We start from the raw sequence: 18087 nt of genomic DNA, 5'->3' as shown, positions 1-18087 counted from the left end.
ATTTATAAATAACTAATTTTTTAATAATAAATAATCATATATAATTGACATTTATTTCAAAATTTTCCATCTATATTTATCTTTTTATTGTTTTGACATTTTAAATTTAAAATAAAAATATTTTATTTATATTTAAATAAAATATTTAGGAATAACTAATTTTTTAATAATTATAATAATAAATTAATCGTATATAAATTGACATTTATCTTCAAGATTTATTGTTTTGATATTTCAAATTTAAAACCAAAATATCTTAACAATTAAAAATATCAACATGTATACACGTGATATTAAATTCATTAAGAACACTATTAATTAAATTAATAAAAATATTTATTTTAAAAAAATGAATGATTGTGCAAAAGGTCATGATTTATAAATTTTTTACCCTAAAAATATAAAAATCTTAAAATTTATATAATAAGCAAAAAAATAATGCAAGGCGTATAAAATAATACTAATATTAAATAAAAACGCACGTACAATAAGTAGTTTGAATTTTATTGTTGGCACTTTAATTATTCAAAATTTCTTGAAAACCTGTAGGAAGCTCGCTATATAATGAACATTATCATGAAAAAAAATTACAGTCAAGACGCCCTTATGTATTATTGACCTGTGAAATTGGCCAACGGTCGTATGTACAATATACGACACCTTTTGAACGGAATGAATCTAATATACGACAAAGTAAAAATATCTTAAATAAACACACAGAAATTTTATAGTGGTTCATCCATGTTCTTCTGAATTGTAATAACCTAATCCACTTAGTATTTAGTATTGAATCACTCAATAGACAATTACAAAGATCAACTCAGAGTTCACTCCTCACAAGTTCGTCCAAAAGATCGATCAAAAAAGTCTAGAAAAAGAGTCCCTTGAACGAAGCCCTGGGTCCTTTATTTATAGTACCCAGGGGCTGTTACATGATGTTGACGGTGAAATCTCGTCAACGATATAAGGTTAGAAAACTAAGACTATATTGCCAAAGGTATCTCAGAAGAATATGGAGAAAACTTGAAAGAGTAAATGTGTAGAACTGCAATGGAGTCGAAATTGTATATTACTTAACAGCCTTAGCATACAATCAATTTTCCAACCCCATTTCTAGAGGGGTGATGACCTATTTATACTGGAGCTCTAATGGCTCCCCATACATTGTGGTCCCAGGGGACAAGATTGTACAGAGGTACATTGTCAGGGTAGTGGCACAGGTCGTGGTGGAGTAGAAGGTTATTGTGTCGGCCTGGTACATAGTCAGAGGTATGCATGTAGTGCTTCCACTCTCTGTACAAATCCGTACCTCCACTACTTGTAGGACACAGATGTCAGAGTCATGCCTTTGCCCTTTTTCAGGGTTGTACATCCCGTGCTTGTACATTTATCTCATCCCTAGTGGTCCCCTTTACCTAAATATCTTCTCTAGGTTTCTTTATATTCTAGTAAGTGTCGATCCATACTTCTTTTATCCCGTCCTTACCTCCAGGTAGGAGGCCTGGAAATAGACATGTACGAGGCTTGGGGATGGGTCTCACAAGGCAAGACCCTTGGTGCCTAAGCGAGTACCCAGGCATGACTTGGGCATTCATGAGGCATGGGGATTGGTCTCACAAGGCAAGACCCTTGGTGCCTAAGTGAGTACCCATGTATGACCCGGGCATTCACGAGGCTCGAACATGGGTCTCACAAGGCGTGATGGGGTTGCATGAGGGCCACAAGACGATGGTGGTACGAGGCTCCATAGTGTGGTCATACCTCGCGAGACGCACACGAGCGTAGTGAGGTGTGTCTTGCTGTGCGAGACATTGGCGCGCATCTGAGTCACGAGGCGCGCGGGTGAGGGCAGCCTCGCATAGTGAGACCCTTGTGGCCTTGGTAGGCGCATGCAGGGGAAGGGTAGCCTCGCATGCAGGGGAAGGGCAGCCTCGCATAGTGAGACCCTTGTGGCCTTGGCAGGCGCATGCGGGGGAAGGGTAGCCTCGCATGTGGGGGAAGGGCAGCCTCGCATAGTGGGACCCTTATGGCCTTGGCAGGCGCATGCGGGGGAAGGGCAGCCTCGCATAATGGGACCCTTGTGGCCTTGGCAGGCGCATGCGGGGGAAGGGTAGCCTCGCATGCGGGGGAAGGACAGCCTCGCATAGTGGGACCCTTGTGGCCTTGGCAGGCACATGCGGGGGAAGGGTAGCCCCGCATGCGGGGGAAGGGCAGCCTCGCATAGTGAAACCCTTGTGGCCTTGGCAGGCGCATGCGGGGGAAGGGCAGCCGAGCATAGTGAGACCCTTGTGCGTGGTCGGGGGGTGCATGGCGCGAGGCCCTTGATGCGCCTGGCCCCTTGTGACCCGTAGCTTGGCTTCCTAGCCTAGAAAGGCCATACTTCACAGCCTACAAGGTGATGCTTCCCTTGGGATAATCTCCCGGTTTCACAAGACTTACAGGTCTGAGCCTGATAATGTGACTAAGTGCGTATTTTAACCATTTACTGGGGATTTTTTTCTTGGTGGATTTTTGGCATCCACACATGATCAGTAAGAGTGGGATCGTGGATTGGTACATGATCATTGGGAGTGAAGATACGTGTCCACCTTCCCGTGATTATGAGATCGTGGGTTTTCCCGTTGTCTTCTTTAGATCGTGGTCGATAATGCACAATTGAGACCTTCAAGAAAATTCTAAGTCTTGATTGGTCTATGAGACTTAGGTGCTAGGCTCGACGACCTTTTAGAGCTTGGGTGCTAAACTCGTTGGTCCTCTGGTGCTAGGCATGTGATATTCTGGGTGCTAGGCCTGTTGATCTGCTGGGTGCTATGCCTATTGATCTTAGTTTGAACGAGTGTGAGTCTTACCCAGTGAAGTGTCTTTGGGAGTGTAGGCCAACCTCCCTATGAATGATAGGGTGGGTCGACCACCCCAAGGTGTTCTTAGGCATGCTTAGGCCGACCACCCCTAGGGGTTGGGGTCAGGCCGACCACCCCTAGGGGGCCAATACAAGGCCGACCACCCCTAGGGGGCCAATGTCAGGCCGACCACCCCTAGGAGGTTTAAGCCTAGTTGACTTTCTATAAGTCCTGGACCTATCTTTTTTGTTCATCGGTCTTTTTTCAATACTTCGTCGTTTTTCCCTAATTTGTGATGCCACGTGCCGCTTTCTCATTCACCACATCATCTCTGCATTTTTTAGGGATAACATTTTCCCCCCAAGTTTATCATAATGTGTTCAACATTACGGTAAACTTGATCTAGCCCGAGAAACATATCGTAGCAGTACTTTAACAGCAAAGTCCCTCGGGACATTACGTAGTACTTTTATCAACTATCGATAATTTTCTCAGTATAAATTTTTCAAGGATAATTGTAATTCCTAAAAATAATTAGAATTTTCAAGGAAAATTAATTTCCTAAAAATCTAGTCTTTTTTTCAAGGAAATTTGAAGTTCTAAAAAATTAATATATTTTTCAACGAGTTTTGAACTCCTAAAAATATAATATATTTTTCAAGGATATTAATTCCTAAACATATAAGATATTTTTCAAGGAATTTGAATTTTTAACCATACCATATATTTTTCAAGGATTTTGAATTCCTAAAAATGTATGGTTAGCCTGAGAGGCTATAAGTAAGGTATTCACTTCTCAGTTCTCTATTATGTGCGCCTAAGTTGTAAGGTTCTCCAAGAGTTATTTCTTCAATTCTTCATCAAACTCAAATATTCACTTGGGTAAGTATTTTCTCCTAATCTTTACATCATTTAATTTAAATGTGCATATATTTTGAAGAAATACTTTGAATCTTTGAGGAATTTGTTTGAATCTCCTTGTTTTGTTTTATTTTGATCCAAAATAATTGACTTGTTTGAATCAAGTGTATGATTTCCCTAGCCTAGACGATTTCCAGGGTTCTAAACCCTAGCATAAGTGATTTCAGGCTTGTAAAACCCTAGGCTGACCACCTTCATGCCCCTGGCGATTTCCAGGTTTGTAAAACTCTGAACTAGGCCGACCACTCTTTGAGATTCACTAGCCTTGCGATTTTCAGGCTTGTAAAACCCTAGGCCGACCACCCTTAAGTTCCCTTGGCATGGCGATTTCCAGGCTTATAAACATTAGGGTTGGGCAATTTTCAAGGTTTTAGATCCTGGCATAGGCGATTTCCAGGGATGTAAATTCCATCGTGGGCCGACCACCTCTAGGACTTCCCTTGCATTTCCCTTGCCTTATGCGACTTCCAGGCTTAGATACCCCATCATGGGCCGAGCACCTTAGGGTTTCCATCATGAGCCGAACACCACACTCCCTGGGCAATTTCCAGGGATCCAGGGTCTAGGCTGATCGGCCCAAGCATAGGCCGACCACATGGGACCCTAACAAAAAATTCTACTTCTTTATTGATCTCTTTGGGGTCTTCCTTGTACTGTATAATTTATTAAAGACTTGAACCTTAGTCCTTTGGCATTTTTCTGAGGTTTGCATCCCTGGGGTGGTCGGTCTAAGGTGTTAGGTTGACCACCTATTGTAACGCCCTGGTTACTCCCAGACCATTACTGTGGATTTTAAACAATGCTTAACTCACTAAACGAGTCATTTGGTTATAAACGTGCATCTAGGTGTTATTAATAGACTAAGGTGACAAATCTCGTTTAAAAAGGAATGGATATATTTTATTTAAAACATAAAACTGTACATGGGCCCATAAAAGTGTTTACAAGGATATTTACAATCCAAAATGATCATTACAGTGTAAAAATTACAACCCGCCAACCTAAGCGGCAAAAATAGGGTTAACCCCTAGTTCCTCTGAGAAACACCTTGGTCGTGGTGGTCAAGCGGCTGCATATGTACACATCGCAACCTAATCTTTCCACTCAAGGCTGGGTGAGCTTTTCTTTCCCTTTACCTACACCACATAGCACCCGTGAGCCAAGGCTCAGCAAGAAAACTTATTACTGCATGTATACAATATCAATAAATGATTATGGTAATCATTCTGGGGCTTGCAGTCCAATCAGATAAGTGACAATCAATAATGATTCTGGTAATCATGCTGGGGCATGCAGCCCAAATAGATAAGTAACTATTGAGTCTCACGTTGTGCAGGTGACTAATAAGTCAACCTCTAAGGATATGTTCCCTGTATAGATGACTAATAAGTCCATCTCTAGGGTTCTGTTCCTTAAATAGATGGCTAATAAGTCCATTTCTAGGGATTCCAATCCCTAAGCCATGTGACGTATCAGTCACCTTAGCCTTTTGGCTTTGGCTCTAAGTAACTAGCCTTTAGACTAGACAGCTTCACAGTCAATACTGATACCATTGCCGATTCTGACTAATAAGTCAGTACCACTCACAAGTAAGCAAGACTGCTAAGCATTTAATATGCAATTAATATCCACATATAGAGCACTCAACATGCCTCATCAATAACCATGCATGTCACATATTGGGTGCAGTTTTCTTACCTCTGGTTCTAGCGTGAAATAATAAAATAACGAAAATTTGAGAACGATCAATCCTTTGATCCCTTAGCGGTCACCTAGTCATAACCATATATGGAATTCCATTAATAAAATAAATCATAAAAGGTTCATGGTCTAAACCTCGCTCCCAGGACCTCGAATCGTACTAAAACGGTTAGTAGATTCGATCCCGAGCATTAGGAATTGAATCCCCGAGCCTAAGCCCTTGAAAACTCCTCCCTGGCACAAAAGGAAGGGGCGGGTCGCGACACGGCCTAGTGAGTCACAGCGCGCCCCCAAGTAAGAGAGCACTCTGGCTGGGTACCAGAGGCAGGTCACGACTTGCCAGGGCCAAGTCGCGACTTGACCCCACAAACACAGCACCCCTGCCATTTTCTCCATTAAAACCAACCAAAAACTTTCACCAAAAAACTCAGAAATCACACCCAAGTATTACCACAACTTACCCAACATTCAACCAACAAAACCTAAGCTTTAAACCATTTAAAACCACCTCAATTAACCACTTCTATAATCAAAAGTTCTAGCTCAAAAACTAACTTCAAAACAGAGCAAAACCAGAAAAATAATGGCTGAAACCTTACCTTAAACTCAGGTTTGAATCCCCTTCAATGGCTGAACACTAGCCTAGAACCTCAAGTCTTAACTCCCAAGCTTGAACCCTCAAACTAAGCTTCAAAAATCCAAAGGAAAGGAGAGAAAAGATGATCGGGAGGGAGAAGAAAAAGAAATATGTTTTGCTTCAGCTTTTACCCTTCTACAACCATCAAATTTAACATATATCCTTTGGTTAAAAGACCAAACTACCCCCAAGCCTAATTTATTTCCTTAACAGCGACCAAGGGCAAAAGTGTCATTTCTCCTCTAATCCCATTAATCATAATTAACGTCCTCCAATTCCCGTTATTCCTAATATTCTCAAATAGTTAATAAATCATATCCCATTATCCTTCAATTCTCAGTAATGTACTAATCATCAAATTACCCCGAGACTCACCTCGCCCGGAAATTACTCCTGTTATGACCAAACTGTTAATTTACATTCTAAGATCGTCTCATGCCGAATAGCTCGAACAAATCCACATTATAATGTGGTCTCATCCATAAGTCATAAACATGCATGAAAATATACAAATATTCCCTCAATGGGCCAAATTACCAAAATACCCTTACAATGAAAAGTGGACCCACATGCATGTATTTATCATCATATAACAATATAGCTCACATAATCATACATGTAATCATTTAATTGCATAATAAATCAATTATGGCCCCCCTGGCCCCCTCATCCAGAATCTAAGTTACATTAGGGAATTTGGGTCGTTACACCTGTAACGCCCCAAACTCCAGGGACCGTTACGGTGTGCCTTGTAAACAGTGCTAAACTCGCTAATCGAGTCATTTGGCCAAAATCGTGAACTAAGTATGATTAGCGGTTTAGGGATTAAAAACTTTGGTTAAGATGTAACGTTTCACTAGAACGTTTAATTTATACATTGGGATCCCAAAAATATAATTTCAGAGATTATTACAGAAAATATTTACAACAGGCCGTTCTAAGCGGCAAAACAGGGTTCAACCCTAGTTCCACTTTAAACCTCGGCCGTGGCGGACGAGCAGCTGCATATGTACACATTATCACCTAAACTCTCCAACTCAAGGATGGTCCAGCTTCCTCTTGCCTTTACCTGCACCACGTAGCACCCGTGAGCCGAAGCCCAGCAAGAAAACACAATAAAGCATGATATAATATCAACAACGATCATAATAACCATTCAGGACTATCAGTCCAAGCAAATAGGTGACAATAGCCAAAAGTCACAATAATGAGCATCGCTCCTTCTAGCCATGTGACGATAGGGTCACCAGGGCTTAAACGATAAGTGATTCTTTCTTAAGTTTGATTAGGATTGGTGCAAGGTGATTAGTCACCAACATAACCTTCCTCACGACCCTAGAGTCGAAACTATGGACAACGTCCCTTAGCCATGTGACAAACGGTCACTGGGGTCATATACCTTGGCTATAGTCATCTGGTCGTAGACCAGGCAAGCGCTTATAAGTTCTTCGACCTTAGGGTCGGTCTGGCATTAACGCCATAGAGCCATTCAATGCATAATTCTCGACTCTAGAGTCGGTCCCTGACTAGTCAGTGTCTTTCACTAGTAAGACATGCCGCCAATCACATATCACATGTTCCACATCCATAAACGAGGCATTTAGCATGCTTACCAAACAGGTAGTAGTGCTATCAGGGCCATGCATAAACACAGAGGCTCAAGCTCTGAACAGTGTCATACTCAGTATATAAAGCATGTCCCAAACACATGTTTCTCATGCATCATATGCAATAAATCCAGCAATCTAACATGCATCAATAACAGCCATGCATGTCACGTTTAATAACCAACCAACATGTATCAAGAATAGCCATGCATGTCATACATAATAATCAACCGACATTCATCAATAATAACCACGCATGACGTACTCATTAATCAACTGACATGCATCATAATAACCATGCATGTCTCATATACACAGGGTGCAGTTTTCTTACCTCAAAGCCGAGCTAGAACGATTAAAAGAACGAACCTTGAGAACGATCAACTTTTAGTCCTTTAGCGGTCACCTAGTCATAACCAAATATAAGGTATCATTCATAAAAATGATAACTGAGGGTTCCCAAACCAAATCCCAGCCCCCGAGACTTCAAATATTACCCAACCGGGTACTAGGTCCAACCCCGAGGCCTATGGTAAGAATCCCTAAGCTAAAAACCACTTTTTAGCAAATTTGGCCTTAAGGGCCGCGGCCCCCAAAAGCTGTGCCGCGACACGCCCCCAAGCCCCATCTGCCAGACACGCTTGGGCCGCGGCACGCAAAAGCCGTGTCGCGGCACCGAGCCCAGTTCAGCCTAAAACCAGCACGCGAACTCAGAATTGCCCCTGCGTTTTCCCTTAGAGCCAGCTCCTCAAATTAGCCCAAAACCCCTTCCAAACACTCATTCAAACCTCTAGACACCACCCATAACCTCCCCTCATCAAAACCCAATCTAATCACCCATCAAAACCCCTTTGAATCCAAACTTCCAATAAGAGATCAAAGCTGCAAAACCAAAGAAGAAAACAGAGTATCACCTGAGCTCAAAGGCTAAAACTCACCTCAGACACAGCTTTGAATCCCCTTAGATGATTGCTACAGGTTCCCTAGCTGCCACCTTTGATTTCCAAGCTTAACTTCTTGATTTGGGCTCTCAAAATCCAAAGAAAAGAGAAGGGGAAATCTTGTACGGGATGGAAGAGAGAATGAGAGGATAGGCTCTGTTTTTACTCTGTTTTCTACAGCCCTTTATGTCATATATATCCTTAGGGTCAAAAGACAAAAATACCCCTAAGCCAAATAAACCCCTCTAAAGTCTTCCGAGGGTAAAACCGTCCTTTCTCGCCTATCTCGTTAATTATAATTAATGCTCTCCACTTCTCGCCATTCTCAATATTCCCAAATACCAGTAAACCATATCCCATTATCCTTTAATTCCCGGTAATGCTCTAATCATTAAATTCACCCCGAGACTCATCCCAAGCCCCGAACTTAAACCCGTTCTGACTAGACCGAACACTTACACCCCATGATCGTCTCATGTCGATAAGCTCGAACCAATCCACCTTATAATGTGGCTATATTAATTAATCACAATCACACACCCAAGATATACAATTACGCCCATAGTGGCCAAATTACCAAAATACCCTCGTAATAATAAATTCTCCCATATGCATGCTTTCACCATCATATAATAATATAATTCACGTAAACATGCATATAATCATTAAATACTATAATAAATCAATTATGGCCCTCCCGGCCTCCTAATCAAGGTTCCAGACCTTATTAGAAAATTCGAGGCATTACAACTATCCCCTCCTTACAGAAATTTCGTCCTCGAAATTTACTCAACAGCTCGGAACTAGAATTCCACTCACTGGATATAAATTTCCTTAAGCCATTTCCTGACTTCAGTATTTCGATAGCCTTACCTTAACCTAAGGTACATTCTGCTCAATAGAACCTCATTATTTATGTCATAATCTGAACTGGCTATTCCTTACCGGAATACTTAACCTAACTTTCAGATTCTTATAATTCAACTCATAAGTTCTTTAACCCATGTCCATTGCATGGAAGTACACAACTCACTGTATACAACTGCCAGTGCCAAAAGTAAAACTGATTCAGAGTCACTCTGTTCAGACCCAGTCAGGATCCAACTGCTGAAACAAACTAGAACTCAACTTGTTTTAATTCCTCACTTCTTTTCCCATAGTGACACCTTAGAGAAGACACATTCTCCTACCTGGAATTCCATATTCCTACTTTTCAATTCAATAACTCTTTTCCATCTATTCTGAGAAATGAGCAACCAAAATTCAAGCTCCAGTAATCCCATAACTCCCCTGAACCACCTCAGGATTCAGACGTATACATATATTTTCTCACTCATCTTATAAGATGTTCCTCTAATAATAATTGGATAACCCTCTCTCTCTGATTTGCCACCAGTCAGAGAGTAACAATCTGCACTGAGTTCCATTTACATACTCATCGCCTTCCTAACCCTTCCAAGACCTGGATGTCACAATAAGGTCTTCATCTGATAAGACAAACCTTGAGTTTACGAAGGCTCCCTATCCTTCTCTCAAGGAAACTCAAATATTGAACAGCTGTACTATTCACCTAACCTTACTGATAGAACAAACTCACTTGGACTACTAGTCCACAATGACTTAACATTCATTTCATACCGATCCATCAGCCTGGGAATCCCACCACGAAACCCATCGCAATGCTCACTTATTCCCACTATAAAATACCCAAAGGCTGTAATGGCCTTGCTGTTTCCTAATATTCTGCCTCAATCTGCTAACAGATTAAGAACTTTACACATGCCTTAATACATGCCTCTTCATCTCAGGCCATCACTGTAAAAATTTCCATATCATGCTACTCTTTCATGATGCCTGAATTAAACGAACAAAAGAACAGCATGAGATTCATCCAGAATCTCTCTGTTAATCTCAAAGTCCATCGGATCCCAGATCCGATCTCTATATCACCATAAAATCAAATCTGTCACTATACAACCTTTAGCTAATCCAGCTAAAGCTTTCCATTCAACCTTGCCTGTCAGTGGCTCACTTAACCATCTTTCCTTTTATCTTTCTTGAGATAATAATCTCAAACAATAAACTGGCCACCTGACCTACCAGAAACTTTACTCCAGTTCTGGACGGATTCTTTAATCAACATGTTGCATAGGCAATCACTTTTCTTTATCACTAGGATGTCATAACAATCCACTAACTGATCCTGGTCCATACAGACCCAGCACTTTCTTCCCAAGGCACCTGAAATATCTTTACTATCCATGGACCTTCCTGTCCCCAAGGCACTTTTCACGCTTGGCAATTCTCTGCAGAGAAAGCACCACTATTCCATCGTCCAAGACGATCATAAATCCCATTCAAATAAACCTTTGAATGCTCTATTCATCTGACTCACAAACACTTAGTATCAAACAATTCTCAAGATATGCTCAGCACTCACAGTGCTCTAATCTGATACCAACACAACTATTTACTTGATTTCCTCACTTTGATCTCTAACTGGTCTTAACCAGATCTAAGATCCACTTCAAAGGATTTCATCTTACTCAGCAATTAAACCTTTAATTCTTATAATTCCACTGAGCCACTCAAAACAGTGTTTACATCTGATTCCATCTCTGGTATTAAATCAATCACCAATCTAATATTCTTGTAATAAAAAGAAGGCCTAGCAGACTATCTGGTAACCCATACTCAGAACCCACAGACTAATCCAGTCTGTCTCGATCTCACCGGTACAATCCAAGTGGTATCCACCACATTGGCTAAGAGTTCCATGCACCTCCCTGCACAAACTCCAGCCCTCACATCCGGTATCACAAACATATCGAATCCATGCACTGTGCCAATTGTCACAAGACTTTCTGCTCTCAAGCTCAAGAATGACTACACTTTCCTTGCCTTTCAAGACTGCTCTTTAATTACTTAACCAATCCAAACCCTGGATCAACCATAGTTAGTCATAACTAACTCATGAAACCAATGATGAGTCCTTGCCATACTCAACTTATCTCTTAAGTTGCCAATACCGTATTACTTTTCCCGTCACAACATAACCATGTGATCTATATATACCATCAATATACCCTTCTCTATATACGTACCAACAAAAGAATAACGTGGCGCCAAAGCCAAACAACGTAATTTAAAACCCAAGACTAGAAAACTGACCTGTCATCCCTGAGGAGCTAGTCTCGGTCTCAGACTCTGACTGTCCTGAAATAAACACTTGAGTTGAAATCGAGCTGTCAATCCTCTTTTGCTTAAGCTCTCTTAGACTCGAACAATCCTTCTTAAGATGCCCAACCATCCCACAAAAGAAACATGCCTTTGCTCGGCATTCTCCCAGATGATGCCTCTTGCATCGAGTGCACTTTGGACGGGTCTTCCAGCTTTCCCTGTTACTCGTCTCAATAAGTGGAGATACCACTATCTGAGCTTTGTGCTCTACAGCACTCTGCTGTCCAACCACTATACTCTCAAAAGCAAGGGCCTTCTCTACCACCTGAGCATAGGTAGAGACCTCATACACTGGGGCAGCCCTAAAGCCCTGAGCTATTCCAGGATTCAACCCCTGAATAAATATTTCCTTCCGAGCCAAATCTGTGGGTACCATGTCTAAGGCAAACTTGGCCAACTCATCAAATTTAGTAACATACTCGGTCACTAATGCATTTCCCTGAACAAGATTCAGAAACTCATTCACCTTGGCAGTCTTAGCTACGTCACAGTAATACCTCTCATTAAACAGCTGCCTAAATTCTTTCCAGTCCATCACAGCTGCATCACGTGTCTGGGATACTACCTCCCACCATGTCCAGGCATCATCCCGCAATACACATGTAGCACAGATCACCCTATCGTGACCCACCAGTCCCATACTATCAAGAATGGAGCTGATCATGCCCATCCATTGCTCAGCTCTGAATGGATCTAGGCCTCCCTCAAAGATTGGAGGATAAAACTTCAGGAATCTTCCACAGAGAAATTCCCATCTATTCTCAACCCTAGGCTGAGCTGAAACTGATGCCACCCCTGGCAAAGCAAAGGAAGAGGTACTCCCCAACAGACTCCGCTGTTGCTTCAAATATCTGATCTCCTCCTCCTGCCTCTGCAATCTTAATTGCAAGTCTGTAAGCGTATGCTGAACATTCAAGGATGCAGACGAAGAACTGATACCCTGGCTGTAACTCCCAGCCCCTGTATAGCTATCACCAGGCCTTATAATCTGCCTTGAATATAAACCTGCTGATTCAATCTACAGTCAATAACTTGACCCATTAGTCACAATAACCATATCAAGGGCTTTCTCCCACGGAATAAATCTTACCACACCACAATCATAAACCACTTGCAGTGCTACAAACATGCCCATGGCATTCATAAATTATTCATAATCCCTGCTCTTCCAATACTCAAACCATGCCTCAACTCCAGCATGCAATAACACCATTACATATATATTCACAGAGCAGGCAAACATATGATCACAGTCATATTTACATATATATTCACGGAGCATATAATCATATAGTCAAGAGCCAGGCTCTATCAGAATCTCATGCTCCCTAATACAATGTGCAGGTAAATCATTCACATTTTATTTAAACAGCTATACACATAGCTACAGAAATATTTACCATTCCTTGAGTGAAGCTATCTTCAGTGATGAGTGTACATGCCCAGCTTGTCTTCAGGAACCATAAACCTTGGCTCGCTCTGATACCAAGTTGTAACGCCCCAAACTCCAGGGACCGTTACGGTGTGCCTTGTAAACAGTGCTAAACTCGTTAATCGAGTCATTTGGCCAAAATCGTGAACTAAGTATGATTAGCGGTTTAGGGATTAAAAACTTTGGTTAAGATGTAACGTTTCACTAGAACGTTTAATTTATACATTGGGATCCCGAAAATATAATTTCAGAGTTTATTACAGAAAATATTTACAACAGGCCGTTCTAAGCGGCAAAACAGGGTTCAACCCTAGTTCCACTTTAAACCTCGGCCGTGGCGGACGAGCAGCTGCATATGTACACATCATCACCTAAACTCTCCAACTCAAGGATGGTCCAGCTTCCTCTTGCCTTTACCTGCACCACGTAGCACCCGTGAGCCGAAGCCCAGCAAGAAAACACAATAAAGCATGATATAATATCAACAACGATCATAATAACCATTCAGGACTATCAGTCCAAGCAAATAGGTGACAATAGCCAAAAGTCACAATAATGAGCATCGCTCCTTCTAGCCATGTGACGATAGGGTCACCAGGGCTTAAACGATAAGTGATTCTTTCTTAAGTTTGATTAGGACTGGTGCAAGGTGATTAGTCACCAACATAACCTTCCTCACGACCCTAGAGTCGAAACTATGGACAACGTCCCTTAGCCATGTGACAAACGGTCACTGGGGTCATATACCTTGGCTATAGTCATCTGGTCGTAGACCAGGCAAGCGCTTATAAGTTCTTCGACCTTAGGGTCGGTCTGGCATTAACGCCATAGAGCCATTCAATGCATAATTCTCGACTCTAGAGTCGGTCCCTGACTAGTCAGTGTCTTTCACTAGTAAGACATGCCGCCAATCACATATCACATGTTCCACATCCATAAACGAGGCATTTAGCATGCTTACCAAACAGGTAGTAGTGCTATCAGGGCCATGCATAAACACAGAGGCTCAAGCTCTGAACAGTGTCATACTCAGTATATAAAGCATGTCCCAAACACATGTTTCTCATGCATCATATGCAATAAATCCAGCAATCTAACATGCATCAATAACAGCCATGCATGTCACGTTTAATAACCAACCAACATGCATCAAGAATAGCCATGCATGTCATACATAATAATCAACCGACATTCATCAATAATAACCACGCATGACGTACTCATTAATCAACTGACATGCATCATAATAACCATGCATGTCTCATATACACAAGGTGCAGTTTTCTTACCTCAAAGCCGAGCTAGAACGATTAAAAGAACGACCCTTGAGAACGATCAACTTTTAGTCCTTTAGCGGTCACCTAGTCATAACCAAATATAAGGTATCATTAATAAAAATGATAACTGAGGGTTCCCAAACCAAATCCCAGCCCCCGAGACCTCAAATATTACCCAACCGGGTACTAAGTCCAACCCCGAGGCCTATGGTAAGAATCCCTAAGCTAAAAACCACTTTTTAGCAAATTTGGCCTTAAGGGCCGCAGCCCCCAAAAGCTGTGCCGCGGCACGCCCCCAAGCCCCATCTGCCAGACACGCTTGGGCCGCGGCACGCAAAAGCCGTGCCGCGGCACCGAGCCCAGTTCAGCCTAAAACCAGCATGCGAACTCAGAATTGCCCCTACGTTTTCCCTTAGAGCCAGCCCCTCAAATTAGCCCAAAACCCCTTCCAAACACTCATTCAAACCTCTAGACACCACCCATAACCTCCCCTCATCAAAACCCAATCTAATCACCCATCAAAACCCCTTTGAATCCAAACTTCCAATAAGAGATCAAAGCTGCAAAACCAAAGAAGAAAACAGAGTATCACCTGAGCTCAAAGGCTAAAACTCACCTCAGACACAGCTTTGAATCCCCTTAGATGATTGCTACAGGTTCCCTAGCTGCCACCTTTGATTTCCAAGCTTAACTTCTTGATTTGGGCTCTCAAAATCCAAAGAAAAGAGAAGGGGAAATCTTGTACGGGATGGAAGAGAGAATGAGAGGATAGGCTCTGTTTTTACTCTGTTTTCTACAGCCCTTTATGTCATATATATCCTTAGGGTCAAAAGACAAAAATACCCCTAAGCCAAATAAACCCCTCTAAAGTCTTCCGAGGGTAAAACCGTCCTTTCTCGCCTATCTCGTTAATTATAATTAATGCTCTCCACTTCTCGCCATTCTCAATATTCCCAAATACCAGTAAATCATATCCCATTATCCTTTAATTCCCGGTAATTCTCTAATCATTAAATTCACCCCGAGACTCATCCCGAGCTCCAAACTTAAACCCGTTATGACTAGACCAAAAACTTACACCCCATGATCATCTCATGTCGATAAGCTCGAACCAATCCACCTTATAATGTGGCTATATTAATTAATCACAGTCACGCACCCAAGATATACAATTACGCCCATAGTGGCCAAATTACCAAAATACCCTCGTAATAATAAATTCTCCCATATGCATGCTTTCACCATCATATAATAATATAATTCACGTAAACATGCATATAATCATTAAATACTATAATAAATCAATTATGGCCCTCCCAGCCTCCTAATCAAGGTTCCAGACCTTATTAGAAAATTCGAGGCATTACAACACCTATGCCCTTTCTTTCACGTTTTGTAAGCTTAGGGCCTAGGTTAACCCTTCTTTGCGACTTCGATTGATTTTTCCAAGTCTAGGGGAGTCCTATGGTGGTCGACCTATGCTTAGTCTCACTGGGTCGACCCCCTATATATATTTTCCCCCTGATTTCTTCATTTGTGCTCCTTAGTTAATGGATATGCCCCCAGCTATTGGCTTTATTATGTTCACTTACTAACTTTACTTTTTATTTTTCCTTTGTTGCAGATGTATAGCTCCTCTTCGTCAGATAAGTCTGTAAGCGAGCATACTCCCTAGGAGTTCTTGGAAAGGGTGAAAAGGATTTTCCCTCGCTCCGCTTTATATTTGTTCAGTGAGGAAGACTTCTTGAAAAGGTATAGCCCAATGGCGAGAGTAAAACAGACAACTTGACAACCTTCCAAAGATGATCCTCATACTGCCAGGCACATCACTCAGAGCTCTTTTCCTGGCTCTTCTCAGATATCTTCTCAGCATAGTACTCCCCGTGGCTCTCAAGGCACATCTCAGCAAAGTCATTCTTCTCAGCGGAACATGTCCGGTCAACGAGACTCATTGCAACGTCCTTTGCATCGAGATACCAGTCGGGTTCCCCATCACTCTTCTTCTCAGCAAGAACATACTGATGGCTCTCATCGCCAGGCTACTCATCCTCAAAAGCTATCTATTCACAGGTTCTGACCTAAGGTGGTTCGCCTTCCTTCCAAGAGCAAGATAGTCTCGCTAGCTGCACAGCAGAAAAAATAGATGACAAAAAGAGTTCCATTCATCAGATTCTTGGGCCACCTTTTCCAGTGAGATCATATGGAAACTGGTTGAGAAGCCTCACCCTGCTGATTATGAGGTTGTGTGGTACAAGGGGGCTGCCTCTGACATGACTAAAGAGAAGGTAAAGAACTTAAGAAAGACCTTTGACCTCTCTGGTGTGTCTATTACTATCCCTGGTCCAAACGACAGAGTTGAGGACCCCCCCCCCCTTTGGGTATGTGTGCCTGGACACGTTCTTCCATCAAGTCTAGCGCCCTACTTTCTCTTCATCCATACTTCTAGAACGTGGCAAATTATTTTTGTATTAGTCCTTCTCAACTGGCTCCCAATGCGATCTTGGTGTTATCTGCATTGTACATTATCTATCATCGCAGAAAATGGGCTGCTCCAATGCCTCACGAGATCCACTACTTATTCAATCTAAAGACGAACCCTTCTCAACGTAACTCGGGGTATTTCCACTTCCATCATTATACGAGCGAGGGTACCGACACCTTCTTAGAAGAGATCTCTGGAAATAGCAAGGCGTTTAGATATGTCAACAACTATTTCTTTACTAAGGATGAAGAGGCCAACTACTCCAAGTTTAAGCACATCGGGCCTTTTTATAGACCGCTCCCGACCCAGGCTATAACAGTTAGGGCCAAGGCGTTGATTGCCATGACCCTGAGGAGAAGAATGTCAAGACCCTCGTTACTTCAGAGTACCTTAGGAAGGTCGGGTTGTTTCCTCCTACTATAGCTGATGTTCCAGATGAAAATAATCGTGAGCCCGTGGACACCATTGACTCCCCGGGACCTATTCACGTCGAGGAGGTACCCTCTTTGCCTGTGCTAGCTGGACAGGAGGGTGATGAGGTGGGTGCATCTATCGCGTACTCATCGTGTAACGCCCTACTACCCAGGGATCATTACATTGAGCATTTTGGATAGTGCTAAACTCGCTAACCGAGTCATTTGGCCATAATCGTGTAACTAAATGTGATTAATGGTTTAGGGTTAAAAAATTTGGTCAAAGATACAACGTTTCACTAAAACGTTTACTGTATACATTTAGATCCCAAAATATATTTTAAAGGTTAATTACAATAAAATATTTACAACTAGCCGACCTAAGCGGAAAAATAGGGTTTAAACCTAGTTCCTCTTTTAACCCTCGACCGTGGTGGTCGAGCAGCCGCACATGTACACATCGTCACCTAAGCTCTCAAACTCAAGGATGGTCCAGCTTTCTTTTGCCTTTACCTACACCACATAGCACCTGTGAGCCGAAGCTCAGCAAGAAAACTTAAACACATGCCATAAATATGTAATAGCATGTCACTAAA

This window comes from Humulus lupulus, chromosome 2 (assembly GCF_963169125.1).
Source record: "Humulus lupulus chromosome 2, drHumLupu1.1, whole genome shotgun sequence".
NCBI classification, from domain to species: Eukaryota; Viridiplantae; Streptophyta; class Magnoliopsida; order Rosales; family Cannabaceae; genus Humulus; species Humulus lupulus.
This window is presented reverse-complemented; position numbering follows the sequence as displayed.